Raw genomic sequence first — 14,597 nt, forward strand, 5'->3', positions numbered from 1 at the left:
TCTCTCAGTTGGTTGTGTTTAGGAAAAAGCAGCTAAATACGCTGAGACTGCTCCACATTGTTAGCGAGTTAACTCTGGATGTCTGTGGGTTTGTCAAACTTGGTGTGAACAAAAGCAGAAAAACAGTAAAAGATTCAGACGGCGAAAGTTTGGTTTATTTTATGAACACAATGAAACATTTTACAGTCCACAGAGCAAAGTAGCATACATGATAAATAGATACACATAACACAACCTGTGAGAAGTAAAACTCGTCGTCTTACCACATGTTATATTCTGTAAACTTAAAATAAAGCCCCAGAAATTAGAGTTTAGTGTTTTAAAGACATCTATTAAAAACATTACTGAAGTGACACTTTAACGATGCTTCATATCACAGTGTTCTCTCATTAGTAGATGTCTGCGCTGTCACTTGTCATGAAGATGTCCGAGCCTGGGTTCAAGCTTCCTCTTCAATCACCTTTGATCATTAATAGGGCCCACAAAAGATTTGTTACATTATGCCCATAAACAACATGCTTTTATAGAAATCATTGTGACACAAAATATTTAGATTCTTGTTTCACAATTTGCATGAACTCAAAATCTTTAGAGTTTCATATTTATAAAGTATCGCAAATAATACATTTATACCATCGTATGAGCTACACTTCTTGTAAAAAATGATTGGAAACGCGTTTGAAAAAGCTCCTGCTGTGTCCTTCCTTCTGTGAGGGCACACACACACACACACACACACAGAGAGAGAGAGAGAGAGGGGAGATCATTAATACAAAGGATTGGAGCCGGTTTTGGATTTTCACTTGTTGTTGGCTTTAATATGAACAGTCACATAAAATTCATTCCAATTTTTTGCCTTTGCTTCAATTAGGATGTTTCTTTAAATCTACAACACCTTCCTTTTCGAAAAGTTTACTGACATAGTAAAGAAGTAGCTAGGGAACTCTGTAAGTATGAGCAACAATAGCTTAAGGACACTATGTCCAATAAAGAGAAATTCATCATCTGCAGTTCGTGAAAAAAGCGCAATATTAAAAACAATTCAGCAGACCCTCAGAGTGCGGATACAAACTGTTTTCAACTGTAGAGGTACACTTTATGCACTTATCAACATACAGTTTAGAGGCTTGCATTAGAGTGTTTTGGTGCTTGAGCCTCTTTTATTTAGCACGTCTATACCATTGTGAATGTAGCTATATAAATAAATACGCTCAAGAGTCTATCGTATGTTTGTCATGCAACTAAAAATTCGAAAATATATTTTTAAATCAGTAACTTTGCAAATTTAGAGGATTTGTTTTCGGACAACATATGTGTCACATTTTAAACAGTGTTTGTATAATCAGCACTGACACACAGACATTTATGCGCTGGGTATAACAGACATGCTTACCGTGTGAAAGGCCCGCCGATGTCTTGGAGCAGAGAAACACGCTGTATTGTTGCTTTTCTCTATTGTATAAGCAAAGTCGACCGCAAATGACTAAGGTGTCGGTGTTGACATGTCTTTTATTTCATTCACACAGACAATGAATACTGAACAGCATACATTAAACCAGGTGTCTCCCAGCCCAGTAGTTACCAATCATGCGAAGCATGGCTGGTTTAACACGACGGGCATAACGACTTGCTTCTAGCAGCTGTGCAATATTGTCGTTAATTGCACATACTATATGTTGTGATGATCTCAGTTCAGTCATGGTGTGTTCTGCAATTCTGCTGAATTGTGTTTTAGTCCCATCGACTGTGTACGAGCGTACAAACAGGCGAATGGCGGGATGAATCGGAATGTCTTGAGCCTCAGCATCACATCGTCGTAGTAGGTGTCAAAGTAATACTCGGGCAGTTCGAGCAAACAACTGTGTTGCACCTGACTGGGTTGAGCTGTTCGACATCCGTAGCATGTTTCCTGTAGAAAGGCGTTTAATGCCAACATCACCAGGTGATGGGTTGCAAGCTTGATGTCGATAATGGTTTCCTCACACAGACCCGATCCTGTAGGATCCTGCAGCAGCTGAGGAGAGGGGAGGATGTGGTGGGGTCTGGATTAGCAGCGCAGGCGGTGGGGAGTCTGAGAGGTCCCACGCTTGCATGTCTCGCTCTGAAAATGGGAACAATAAAAAGATTTTATATTTTGTTGCATAGACACACACATTTATGCCACTGTATAAAAACCATATCCTTAAACCATGTAGTGCGGCTCTTCTATGCTCAGAGGGTAAGGATTTAACCTCCAGTTTTCAACCCCTCTGGCAGCTATAAAACTTTCCCTGTCATCACATACACTGAGAAAAATAAAGTCATCGGTGCTACGGTTGAAACGATCAGCCTCGCACTGTAAAGCTCAGGGCCTGTTGGACTGTTCCACTGGGAAACATACAGCATCTCTGGGATGACTACATTGTCCAAGACAGCGCAAATATGACTTGTGACTCCCCCAAACACTCCCTCACCACAATCTCACGTGAGTATAACTGCTCTCGCTGTTATATTTAACGGTATACACATACCTATTACTGCCTTGCTATTCTAACTTAAATTTAGACCCATCTACGACGTTTTTACAGCGTTGCTTTTTACGATGAGGGGCATCGGGTACATATACCTGTACACGTACCTAGAGCTTCTGTGGCTTGGGCGATGTTCTGGCTGTTCGTCATGGTTGATGCCGACGTCATCCTGCACTCCTTAGTTAGAGGTGTTGTTTGCCCTATATAGCTTTGTGATCCTGTAGAAAGAATGAGAAATACACATTTAAATGTTACTATGTGTGAAACAGGTAAGATTGCTTCTAAACAATGAGGCACAATCTGTTTTGTGTGAGAAGAAGAAATACAAACCTTGTGTAAGTGCCGCGTGGGGTGTCCCAGTGTACCAAGTTCCTAAAAATCAGGCTTTTGTTTAGAAGAGAAAACAGTTTGAATATTTTTTGATATGCAATTGTATAAATTTAAGAATCCGTTAATAGTCCTGTTTTACCTACCATACATGCTGTCCATGTTAAAAAGAACGCTCTTAGGGTTGTTGTCCGTGCTGGTGAACGAAGTGTTATGCTCTCAATGACCGATGTAAAGTAGTGAGGAAAAATACAGGGTGTTTGATTAGGGCGTTTTTTTTATATAGGTGTGGGGCTTGTTTCAGGTGACCTCTGAGATGCAGAGATAAAGGTGTAAACAAAAGATGATGCCTGTTTGGAGGATGGTCAGTACAAAGTGTAATGGCATGATAAAAGCTATAGTGGCTCCGATGGACCTAGCACAGCCGGACCTCTGCCATAAGATAAAGGAGACTGTTTGTATTGAAAACTATGGCAGTACAATTGAGATGCTCTTGATAAGGATGACCTCTTCTGCTGACTGTAGGGGGTCTAACTGTTGCAGAATTAAGAATCCCTGTTTATTTCTAAAGGAATGCCTGCTGTTTGTGGTATTCTGTTTGAAACTATTAACCTCTGTGTGTTTCAGAGCCCTAAAGAAAAAGCAAAATACCCCTAAAACTAGTTAAATTAAATGCTGCGTGTGAATATGTGTTTTTAGAAGGTGGAAAAAACTTTGTTTAAAAACTATTAGCCTCTGTGTGTTTCAGAGCCCTAAAGAAAAATACCCCTAAAACTAGTTAAATTAAATGCTGTGTGTGAATATGTGTTTTTTAGAAGATGGAAAAAACTTTCTGTTTAAAAACCCCTAAACTAGCTAAATTATATGCTGCGTGTGAATATGTGTTTTTTAGAAGGTGGAAAAACTTTCTGTTTAAAAACTATTAGCCTCTGTGTGTGTTTCAGAGCCCTAAAGAAAAATTCCCCTAAACTAGTTAAATTAAATCATCTATGTCTAAATAACAGAACTCTGAGACCTATACAATCCTTTAAAAAAGAGTTTAATTAAAACACATAATGGTTTCATTAAATAAAACGCTATTAAACACATGTAAACATATGATCTCTGAACTCGCAAGTCCGTTCACGCGCAAGGTCCGTTCACGCGCAAGGTCCGTTCGCGCGCACACATGGACGCGGAGGGGGATGCGGGTGGGGGTGTGGGGGGTGAGGGGTGGGGGGGCAAAAAAAGCTATAGGTATATTACTACTAATGTGTGCGGCGGGGCGTGGTCTGCAGCGCGCTGCAGAGGAGGCAGACGCACCTGAGCAGCACCCGCAATCACGCCTCGCCGCCTTAACGTCTGTGCTATCTATGCTGTTGTGTTGTTGTTGGTGTGTGTCGGGCTGTGAGCTGAAAAGCTACAGCCGGCTGTATGTGTACAGCAACTGTGTGTGAAAAGTGGTCAATAAAGAGATGCTGAAAAGCATGCTCATGGAAACATCGTCGGGTCTGCCGTGATTTGTTTACAATGGGACTTCTGCTCATGAACCTCTGCGCACAGCGTCTGCAAATCGGGGCTATACGAAGTCACTTTCATCTTTACGCAGGACTGTAAGCTGTCATCTGTCAGGTGTGAGCGGTGTTTGTTTTTAACATAGTTCACGGTGGAGAACAGCTGCTGACATAATGTGAAGATCCATAATTGGCCTACCTGGGGTTGAAAGTCTCGATAAATGCACGGCGTTTCGGCGGGAATACTGTCTTCCGCAAGTGTGACTCTTATTTTGAGCGATGAAAAAATAATAGAATATGATTTTATTTTTATATTTCAATATTACAATAATCTTCCAATTAAGAACTACGAGTTAAAAAGAACTAACATAAATAAAATACACTTCAGCTAAATACTTCTAATTTATTTTCCCAAACCACGCAGAGCCGCACTATAAGGACTAAAGAGCTGCACGTGGCTCCGGAGCCGCAGGTTGCCGACCTCTGTCCTATCCTATAATCCTATGAGTATTACCCACCAGGCCATGCAGAACTCAGATGGAGCTCTGCATTGGCTGCAGGCCCCTTCCTACCAGCCACACCTGTTACAGCAGCTACCCCCTAGATTAATGCACTTGGAATACCTGGTTTAATTTTAGGGGCCTCTGAGACAGGGGCCAAACAATGATAACTAGGTAACTCCATCAGAATATCTCCATAGCACCCCATAATCACTCAATTTCATTCTGCTGGAAATCCAGGTTGCCATCTACATTTCAGGACATTTAAGTAGTTAGATCATTAAAGCGGTTTGGAGTGGGAGGAAACATATTCCAAGAGGCCTATTAGTTACTCTTGGCAGTTAATTTAAAATGTTTGAATGTTTTATCTTTTACGAACTTAGAAGTTGATTTGTTAAATACTTTCACTTTAAAATCAGTTTACAAACACAGCTACACAGAGAATAGAGCTGCTTCTGCTTTTCAATTCAACTCAGTTCAATTTTATTTATACAGCGCCAAATCACAACATCAGTTGCCTCAAGGTGCTTTATATTGTAAGGTAGATTGTACAATAATTCCGTCCATCCATCCTCTTCCAGCTTATCTGGGGGAACACCAAGGTGTTCTCAGGCCATCTGAAAGATATAATCTCTCCAGCGTATCCTGGGTCTGCCCCAGGGCCTCTGCCTACACCTCACCCAGGAGGCACTCAGGAGGCATCCTTGACAGATGCCCGAACCACCTCAACTGGCTCCTTCCGATGTGAAGGAGCTCTACTCTGAGCCCCTCCTGGATGGCCGAACTTCTCACCCTATCTCTAAGGGAGAGGCCAGCAATCCTTCGGAGGAAGCCCATTTCCGCAATCTTGATCTTTCTATCACTACCCACAGCTCATGACCATAGGTGAGGGTAGGGACGTAGATTGGCTGGTAAATTGAGAGCTTCGCTTTTACACTAAACTCTCTCTCACCACAACAGACCGGTACAGCGTCCCAATCAGTTCAGCCACAGCACCAATCCATCTGTTGATCTCCCGCTCCCTTCTCCCCTCACTCACGAAGACCCCAAGATACTTAAACTCTTCCACTTGGGGCAAGAACTCGTCCCTTATTGCTGGCTATATGGACAAAACTGTTGCAATGGTTGTATAAGGATTAAATGGCCCGTAGCAATGTGCCAGACACCCCATACTCCCAGAGCACCTCGACAGGACACTCTGAGGTCCGCGGGAGAATGTCTTCTCCACATGTACACTGGTTAGGCAAACTCCCAGGCCATCTGCTGCGACCAGTTGGCGTGTTTCTTGCATTTTTTTTGCTTGCCTTAATCTTAGTGTATAACTGTTAACAGGCAAGTTTTCTGAAACACTGAAGAACAAACCAGGTCCCACAGTTTTGCTACATTTCACCTTTTACAAGCACTCCATGTTACACTAAAGAACACTGATCCAGAAGCACACATTACAGAGCCAAGTTGTCAAATGGCAAGGAGCACTTGCTGCTGAAGCTAGATATGCAGTTTCACTAATGAGCAGAATTTAGCTGCAGTATTCAGATGTGGCAGTAGTAAAACACAAAGATGAAGAGAAAGCTCACTTTCAAAAACAGGCTGTTACGGCTGCGGCCATATGACCACTGTGTGCTGTCTTGTTCTGTCTCTCTACTGTGTTTTAGACTCTTTGCAGGTCCATCCTCTAATGAAGAGTAGCGAGCGGCTGATTGGCCCGTGGAACACGTGCCCACGTTCAAAAGCCGCTCTGACAGCTCCGGGGAGAGAGAGAGAGAGAAGCGAGCAAGCGGTTTGACAGCCGACGCGGTCCTGGCCCTGGTTTCCAGCTTATACCTTTTGTTGTGTATTTGTGTGAGCGTGTTCGGTGAGAGCAGCTCCTAGTGTGTTAACTTAGTGCTTAGGCACTTATAGGCTGAAGCAGAAGGGGTGAGCCGCCTTTTTCTTTGGAACAGTTTTCTCCTGTTTTCCGGGTTAGGGAGCGAGGGTTAGTATTGTCATTTGTTTGTTTTATTTCTTTCATAGGGTTTAGTTAGTTTTCTCTGGTGGGATTTAGTTGGTTTTGTTTATTGTTTTGGCCTGGGTTCACCCTGGAGCTATGCTTCATCACCTTTAATAAAATCACTTTTTTTACTCACAACTGGTTTTGGATGTTTGGCTTGGGAACCAGGGCGGGTATTTGTCTCTCTCTCTTCCAACCTTTATGTGCGTCTCCACCCGCCTAGACTGGGGGCGTAACATAAATGGGGGCTCGTCCCTTTTCGTTCGTTTGATTGGTTCGTTTCCTTTTTGCGTTTGTGGTGGGGGGAAGCGTCATTTGGGGTGTGTGGGGAGACGGAGGGTTTCATTCGTCTAAGCGTTAGGCGCGAGTTTGCGGCCCTTGAGTGAGCGGCTGTAGCTGCGGTTAGTTGTCTGCAGAGGTGTGTTTTTCCTTGTTGCTTTGTTCGTGATGACGTTTGACATGGATGATTTTGCGCAGCAGCCCTCCATTGAGAAGTTGGAGCGGTGCACAAAAGCAGATTTGTTGGTAGTGGCTCATTTATTCAATGTGGATGTTCCGTTGCATTCTAAGAAGGCTGAAATTAAACAATGTCTGATAGAGAAACTGGTGGATAGGGGAGTGTTTGGGAGGCTTAAAACTTCGCCGAGGGGGTCTGGGAGTTTGGAGACGGCAGTGGGGGCGGAAGCTGCTGGGGCCGTCCCGAAACCTTCCAAGGGGCGAACGACGTCGGAGGCGGAAGCTCCTGTCGCCGTTCAGTCTCCTAAATTGGACCCGATTGGCCATGTTGCGGCGGGTTTGGTGACGGAGGATCTTAAGCTCGCCCTTCGCTTGAAGGAGGTGGAGCTGGAGGCTAAGGCTAAGGAAGTCGAGCTCATGCATCTTCGCATACGAGCTATGGAGCTGGATCCTTCTCGAGCGAGAGACGCTGCTCCCGTCCCTGTAAGTACAGCCCCCGACACTTCTGCTGTGGATCAGTTTAACGCTAGCAAGCAAATTGTTTTGGTACCTCCTTTTAGGGAGGGAGAGGTTGATTCGTATTTCACTGCTTTTGAGCGCATCGCTACCACTTTAAAATGGCCAAAGGATGTCTGGAGTCTGTTGTTGCAATGCAAATTAGTAGGAAGAGCGCAGGAGGTTTGTGTGAGTCTTTCCATTGCTGACAGTCTGGATTATGAGGTTGTCAAATCCACTATTTTGCGGGCTTATGAGTTAGTCCCGGAGGCTTATCGGCAAAAGTTTCGTGCCTGTAGCAAGTCCGACAGACAAACATTTGTGGAGTTTGCACGTGAGAAAGCTGTCTTATTTGATAAGTGGCTGGCTGCCAGTAAAGTAAAGAACTTTACCGAGCTGAAGGAGTTGATCCTGTTGGAGGAGTTTAAGACATGTCTCCCTGAAAGTATTGTGGTGTACCTTAATGAACAGAAGGTGGAGTTACTGTCTAAAGCCGCTGTTCTTGCCGATGAATTTGTGTTAACCCATCGCGCATCACTCTCGACAGCACGCCGTGAGTGCGTTTCCCCGACTCAGCATGCCAAAAGTTATAGGGTTTCTCCTAAGCGACAGACGCGTTCTGCTGCTATTCCTGTGTCAGACCGCAAATGTTTCTATTGTCATGAAATCGGTCACCTTGTCGCTGCTTGTCCATCACTACAGCGCAAGGAGCAGGCTCACACGGTAAGGAAGCCGAAAAGTGTTGGTTTCGTTCGTTCTATGTCTGCTTCCACTTCACCTGACAATGAAGTGAGAAGTGACAGCCTTGATGACAGCTACCGTCCTTTTGTGTCGGAAGGATTTGTTTCTCTGAACGGAAAGGAGGAGGATCGGGTGCCGATCACGATTCTGCGTGACACGGAGCCGCGCGAGACACTTATTTTGAGGGGTATTTTGCCTTTTTCTGATTTCTCTTTTTGTGGTTCGGATGCTCTTGTCTGGGGAGTGAAAATGGATGTGTTGCGAGTACCGCTACACAAGGTGTTTCTCCAATTGCCGCTCGTTTCGGGTCCGGTAACGGTTGGAGTGCGCGATTATCTGCCAGTGCCCGGTGTTGCGATGATTTTGGGGAATGATTTAGCAAATGGGAAAGTGTTTTTCACCCCGAGAGTGGTTGAGAATCCTGTGCCTGATACTTTGATATCTGACCCTGCTGCGGAGCGCTCCCACTCTGTTTTTCCTGCCTGCGCAGTAGCTCGCGCGCACAAGCGCAGGTATGGCGACGTTGATTTGTCGGATTCTTTTCTCTGCGCTGGTGGTGAGCCGGAGTCTGAATCTAAAACCTGTGACCCGCTAATGGGCGACTCGGAGGCGATGCTGTCTGTTAGCTCATCCGTGACATCTCAACTGCCTTCCGGAGTTAACAAAAAGGATTTTGTTTTGGCACAACACAGTGACCCGACTCTGGTGGGTTGTTTTTCAGCTGCCCACACTAGTGACCAGTACCCTTGTGTTTATAGTGTTGAGGATGATGTGTTGATGCGTACCTGGTATCCGCCTGCAGCTGGTGATCTGGGTTGGAATGTGTCTAAGCAGGTTCTGGTGCCTCAACAGTACCGGCACAAAGTTCTTAGTCTTGCCCATGACAATTTTTCTGGACATTTAGGTATTAGGAAAACCTACCACCGCATTCTGCGCCATTTCTTTTGGCCAGGACTGAAGAGTGACGTTGCTAAGTATTGTCGTTCTTGTCACACCTGTCAGATTAGCGGTAAGCCTAACCAAGTCATTCCACCCGCTCCATTACACCCTATTCCAGTTTTAGGGGAACCTTTTGAACACATACTCATTGACTGTGTTGGTCCACTTCCTAAAACAAAATCTGGCCACCAGTACCTCTTGACTTTGATGTGCGTTGCTACACGTTTCCCTGAAGCGATTCCATTGCGCACCCTTAAGGTTAAATCAGTTGTTCGGGCGTTGGTAAATTTCTTTTCTACGTTCGGGTTACCAAGAGTTGTCCAAACCGACCAAGGCTCTAATTTCATGTCTAGGATTTTTGCTCAAGTTTTGCAGTCGCTTGGTGTTAAACATCAAAAATCCAGTGACTACCATCCAGAGTCTCAAGGTGCACTTGAGCGGTTTCACCAGACCTTGAAATCCATGATGCGAAAATTCTGCCTTGAGTCTGGAAAGGAGTGGGATGAGGGGTTGCCGCTGCTCCTTTTAGCGGTGAGGGAAAGTGTGCAGGAATCGCTGGGATTTAGCCCTGCTGAGCTGGTGTTTGGTCACATGGTGCGTGGCCCACTGCGACTGCTCAGGGAGAGTTTCCTGTCCGACACAGTTGCTCCTAAGGAAAATGTGTTGAATTATGTGAGTTCTTTTAGAGAGCGTTTGCATAAAGCATGTGCAATCGCACGTGATGCTCTCGTGGCAGCGCAGGGCAAGATGAAGAGAAAGTTTGATAAGAAGGCTGTGCAAAGGAAATTTGAGGTCGGTGATAAGGTTTTAACCCTTCTACCGGTCCCTGGTTCTTCTCTCCAGACAAAGTTCAGTGGTCCGTATACGGTGCAGGCAAAGTTGAGTGACACGGATTATGTCATCGACACCCCAGAGCGAAGGAAAAAAATGTCGTGTGTGTCATATTAATATGATGAAGCCCTACTTTGCTGGTGGTGTGTCAACAGTTGCGACTGTGGGGTGTCAGGTTTAGAAGCCCGGTATGACCCGTAAATGATGATTTAGTTTTCGGTTGTGCGGAGGGCTGCGCACGCGTCTTGAAACTCTGAAATCCTAAGTGACCTCAGGTCCCATCTAACAGATCTAGATGATGATGTTCAAGATGACGTGTGTCAGTTGATTGAGAATCATCTTGATCTTTTCTCGGACACTCCATCCTGTACTACCGTGCTGGAGCATGACATCGATGTGGGGGCCATCCTCCAATCAAGCAGCATGCCTACCGGTGAATCCCACTAAACGTGCTCTTTTCCAGACAGAGGTCTCTTATCTGTTGGAAAATGGTCTTGCTGTTCCTAGCTCTAGCGGCGTGGAGTTCCCGTGTCTCCTAGTGCCTAAAGCGGACAAGACCCCACGGTTTTGTACAGATTTTCGGAAGGTGAACAGCGTGACCAAGCCTGACTCATATCCTCTTCCCAGAATGGAAGATTGTGTTGATAGGGTCGGTTCTGCGAAGTTTGTCACTAAGCTGGACTTGTTAAAGGGCTATTGGCAAGTTCCTCTAACATCACGTGCAGCCGAAATCTCTGCTTTTGTCACTCCTGACCATTTTCTGCAGTACACTGTCATGCCTTTCGGGTTGCATAACGCCCGCCACATTCCAACGACTCATGAACATTGTGCTGGGAAGCGTTCGCAAGTGTGAAGTGTACCTAGATGATATTGTCGTCTACTCAGACACCTGGTCAGAGCATATAGAAACACTCACTGGACGTGTTCCATCGCTTGGGAAGGGCATCCTTACCCTCAATCTCGCCAAGTGTGATTTCGGTAAAGCCATGGTGACATATCTGGGGAAGCAGGTGGGTCAGGGCCAAGTGCGCCCTCTTCTGGCCAAAATCCAGGCCATACTGGACTTCCCTGCCCCTCGTACTAGGCGTGAGCTCCGCCGTTTTCTCGGCATGGTGGGCTACTACCGGGGTTTCTGCCGGAATTTCGCGGAAGTGGTCGCACCCATCACTGGCCTCACTAGTGTATTGAAACCTTTTGTGTGGTCTTCTGTGTGTCAGAGTGCGTTCCTGGCTGTTAAAGCGCTCCTGTGCAGTGCGCCAGTGCTGGCTGCCCCTGATTTTGCGCGCCCTTTTAAATTAGAGGTGGATGCCAGTGCAAACGGAGCAGGTGCCGTACTGCTACAGGAAGACCAACATGGTGTGGATCACCCAATCGGCTATTTCTCAAAAAAATTCAATGTCCATCAGCGAAGGTATAGCACGATTGAAAAAGAGGCCCTCTCTCTGCTGTTTGCATTGCAGCATTTTGAGGTGTATGTCGGTTCCAGCCCCTCGCCTGTGATCGTCTATACCGACCACAATCCCCTGGTGTTCCTAATGCGTATGCAGAACTCGAACCAAAGGCTTATGAGATGGTCTCTTCTGGTGCAGGATTTCAATTTGGACATCCGCCATAAAAAGGGGACAGAGAATGTGTTGGCGGATGCACTGTCCCGTACCTTCCTTTAAACGTGAATGTCAAAACATCTACAAGGGCGATGTCTTTGATTTTGGGAAGGGGGGTGTTACGGCTGCGGCCATATGACCACTGTGTGCTGTCTTGTTCTATCTCTCTACTGTGTTTTAGACTCTTTGCAGGTCCATCCTCTAATGAAGAGTAGCGAGCGGCTGATTGGCCCGTGGAACACGTGCCCACGTTCAAAAGCCGCTCTGACAGCTCCGGGGAGAGAGAGAGAGAAGCGAGCAAGCGGTTTGACAGCCGACGCGGTCCTGGCCCTGGTTTCCAGCTTATACCTTTTGTTGTGTATTTGTGTGAGCGTGTTCGGTGAGAACAGCTCCTAGTGTGTTAACTTAGTGCTTAGGCACTTATAGGCTGAAGCAGAAGGGTGAGACGCCTTTTCTTTGGAACAGTTTTCTCCTGTTTTCCGGGTTAGGGAGGCGAGGTTAGTATTGTCATTTGTTTGTTTTATTTCTTTCATAGGGTTTAGTTAGTTTTCTCTGGTGGGATTTAGTTGGTTTTGTTTATTGTTTTGGCCTGGGTTCACCCTGGAGCTATGCTTCATCACCTTTAATAAAATCACTTTTTTTACTCACAACTGGTTTTGGATGTTTGGCTTGGGAACCAGGGCGGGTATTTGTCTCTCTCTCTTCCAACCTTTATGTGCGTCTCCACCCGCCTAGACTGGGGGCGTAACACAGGCCAAAAGGTCAGTGGCAGCAAGAAACCTAAGCAACTGATCAAATTACCCAGGGCGCTTGTGGGTCACCCAGACGTTGCCCCTTTCTGCACTTACTAACCGGTGCAGATGTCAGTTTAAAATAATTGAGGGTAACTGTGCAATTATAATTGGTAAATGGATATACACTCCCCCGCCCCCTTAATAAAAAGCCTGCTGCTGCCCATTGTGCTCATGCAGACCAAGAGACAGCCCCTGCAAATTAATAGCTTTTAATATGAAGGAAGGAAGATCTGTACTCAGTCAGTTCTCTACATCACTATTGCTTTCCCTGTCCTAAATCCCATCACCGCTGGGATTCCATTCTGCCATTATGGGCAATCGGATTCTAATCCTGAAATACAGGAGCTTCTTTATCTGAATAAATCATGTTCAGTTCTTCCAAATGATTGTTCCTTATTGAACTGCCAATAAAAGAAATTTGGTTAAGCTTTAGAAAAAGATTTTGTTTTGGCTATAAATACAACATTTCCCACTTCTTTTAAAGTTTTGTTTTCTTGGTTGTTGTGGTGAGAAATCCCTACCTTTTCCAGAAAAAATAAGACCTTCTAACAGAAAATATACTTCCTATTGAAACACAGTGAGACGCAAAAGACTGTTTTTTCATAGTATTACATAGATTTCTGTAAAAACTAGGCACAGCCTTTGGGCTTCCATGGTAATTAAGAGAATAAGTAGCAGCTAAGTGCTGCTATTTAAATGCACTTGATTGATTGAGAGTATTTAAAAGTAGAATGGGAGGCAGAGCCTTCAGTTTTCAGGCCCCTCTTCTGTGGAACCAGCTTCCAGTTTGGATTCGGGAGACAGACACTATCTCTACTTTTAAGATTAGACTTCAAACTTTCCTTTTTGCTAAAGCATATAGTTAGGGCTGGACCAGGTGACCCTGAATCCACCCTTAGTTATGCTGCAATAGACGTAGGCTGCCGGGGATTCCCATGATGCATTGAGCTTTTCCTTTCCAGTCACTTTTCTCACTCAGTATGTGTTAATAGACCTCTCTGCATTGAATCATATCTGTTATTAATCTCTGTCTCTCTTCCACAGCATGTCTTTATCCTGTCTTCCTTCTCTCACCCCAACCAATCACAGCAGATGGCCCCGCCCCTCCCTGAGCCTGGTTCTGCTGGAGGTTTCTTCCTGTTAAAAGGGAGTTTTTCCTTCCCACTGTCGCCAAAGTGCTTGCTCATAGGGGGTCATATGATTGTTCGGTTTTTTCTCTGTACCTATGAAGCACCTTGAGGTGACTTTAGTTGTGATTTGGCGCTATATAAATAAAATTGAATTGAATTGAATTGATCATTAGCAAATAAGAGCACATCTATAAAAACAAATGTGTTTCTCAGTTTGTTAACATACATTTTAGTTCTCTAAATCCTGAAATCCCTTGACACAGCAAAATGCCACCATCTTTCCAAGGAAAAGATGTCCAAGTAAATTTCTCTCAAGGTCAGACCAAAAAACCCAAGAGCTCTAGCTCAGTCTCTAACATGCTAACTGAGGCTTGTAAATATTAAAGTTCATGACAGTGCCATTAGAAAAACACTAAACAAGTATGGCTTTTTTGGAAGGGTTACCAGGAAAAAGCCTCTTCACTTTGCATGAACAACCCTAACCAGCTGTCAGTGAAGTGGTGGTGGTTATGATTATTTGCGCCTATTTTACAGTCACCTTTCAGTCAATGCGTGGAAGTTTGTAGATCAAAGTTGTCTAGAGATCAAATGTGAAGCTATTTCTCTGAGAGCTAAAGCTTGGCTGGAATGAGATCATGCAATAAGACAATGATCCAAAATACAACAGCAAATCTAAGATAGAATGGCTTAAAAACTAAAGCATTGCCACGATGTCCCAAAGTCCAAGTTTCAACTCAACTAAAAAGGTTGAATAATTAGATACTAGGAAAGATGGTTTTTTTTGGCT

General features: G+C 44.8%; 1 long non-coding RNA gene across 1 annotated transcript; it reads right to left on the reverse strand.

The window, feature by feature from the left end:
• Positions 1-2,029: 2,029 nt before the first annotated feature.
• Positions 2,030-3,325, reverse strand: LOC120442391. Its single transcript, XR_005614707.1, has 3 exons — positions 2,841-3,325; positions 2,618-2,728; positions 2,030-2,101 (listed from the first exon to the last, which is right to left on the reverse strand). It is a non-coding gene; the product is annotated as an uncharacterized LOC120442391 (long non-coding RNA).
• Between the last annotated feature and the right edge of the window lie 11,272 nt (positions 3,326-14,597).

The sequence above is a fragment of the Oreochromis aureus genome, linkage group 10 (assembly GCF_013358895.1).
Source record: "Oreochromis aureus strain Israel breed Guangdong linkage group 10, ZZ_aureus, whole genome shotgun sequence".
In the NCBI taxonomy this organism is placed as follows: Eukaryota; Metazoa; Chordata; class Actinopteri; order Cichliformes; family Cichlidae; genus Oreochromis; species Oreochromis aureus.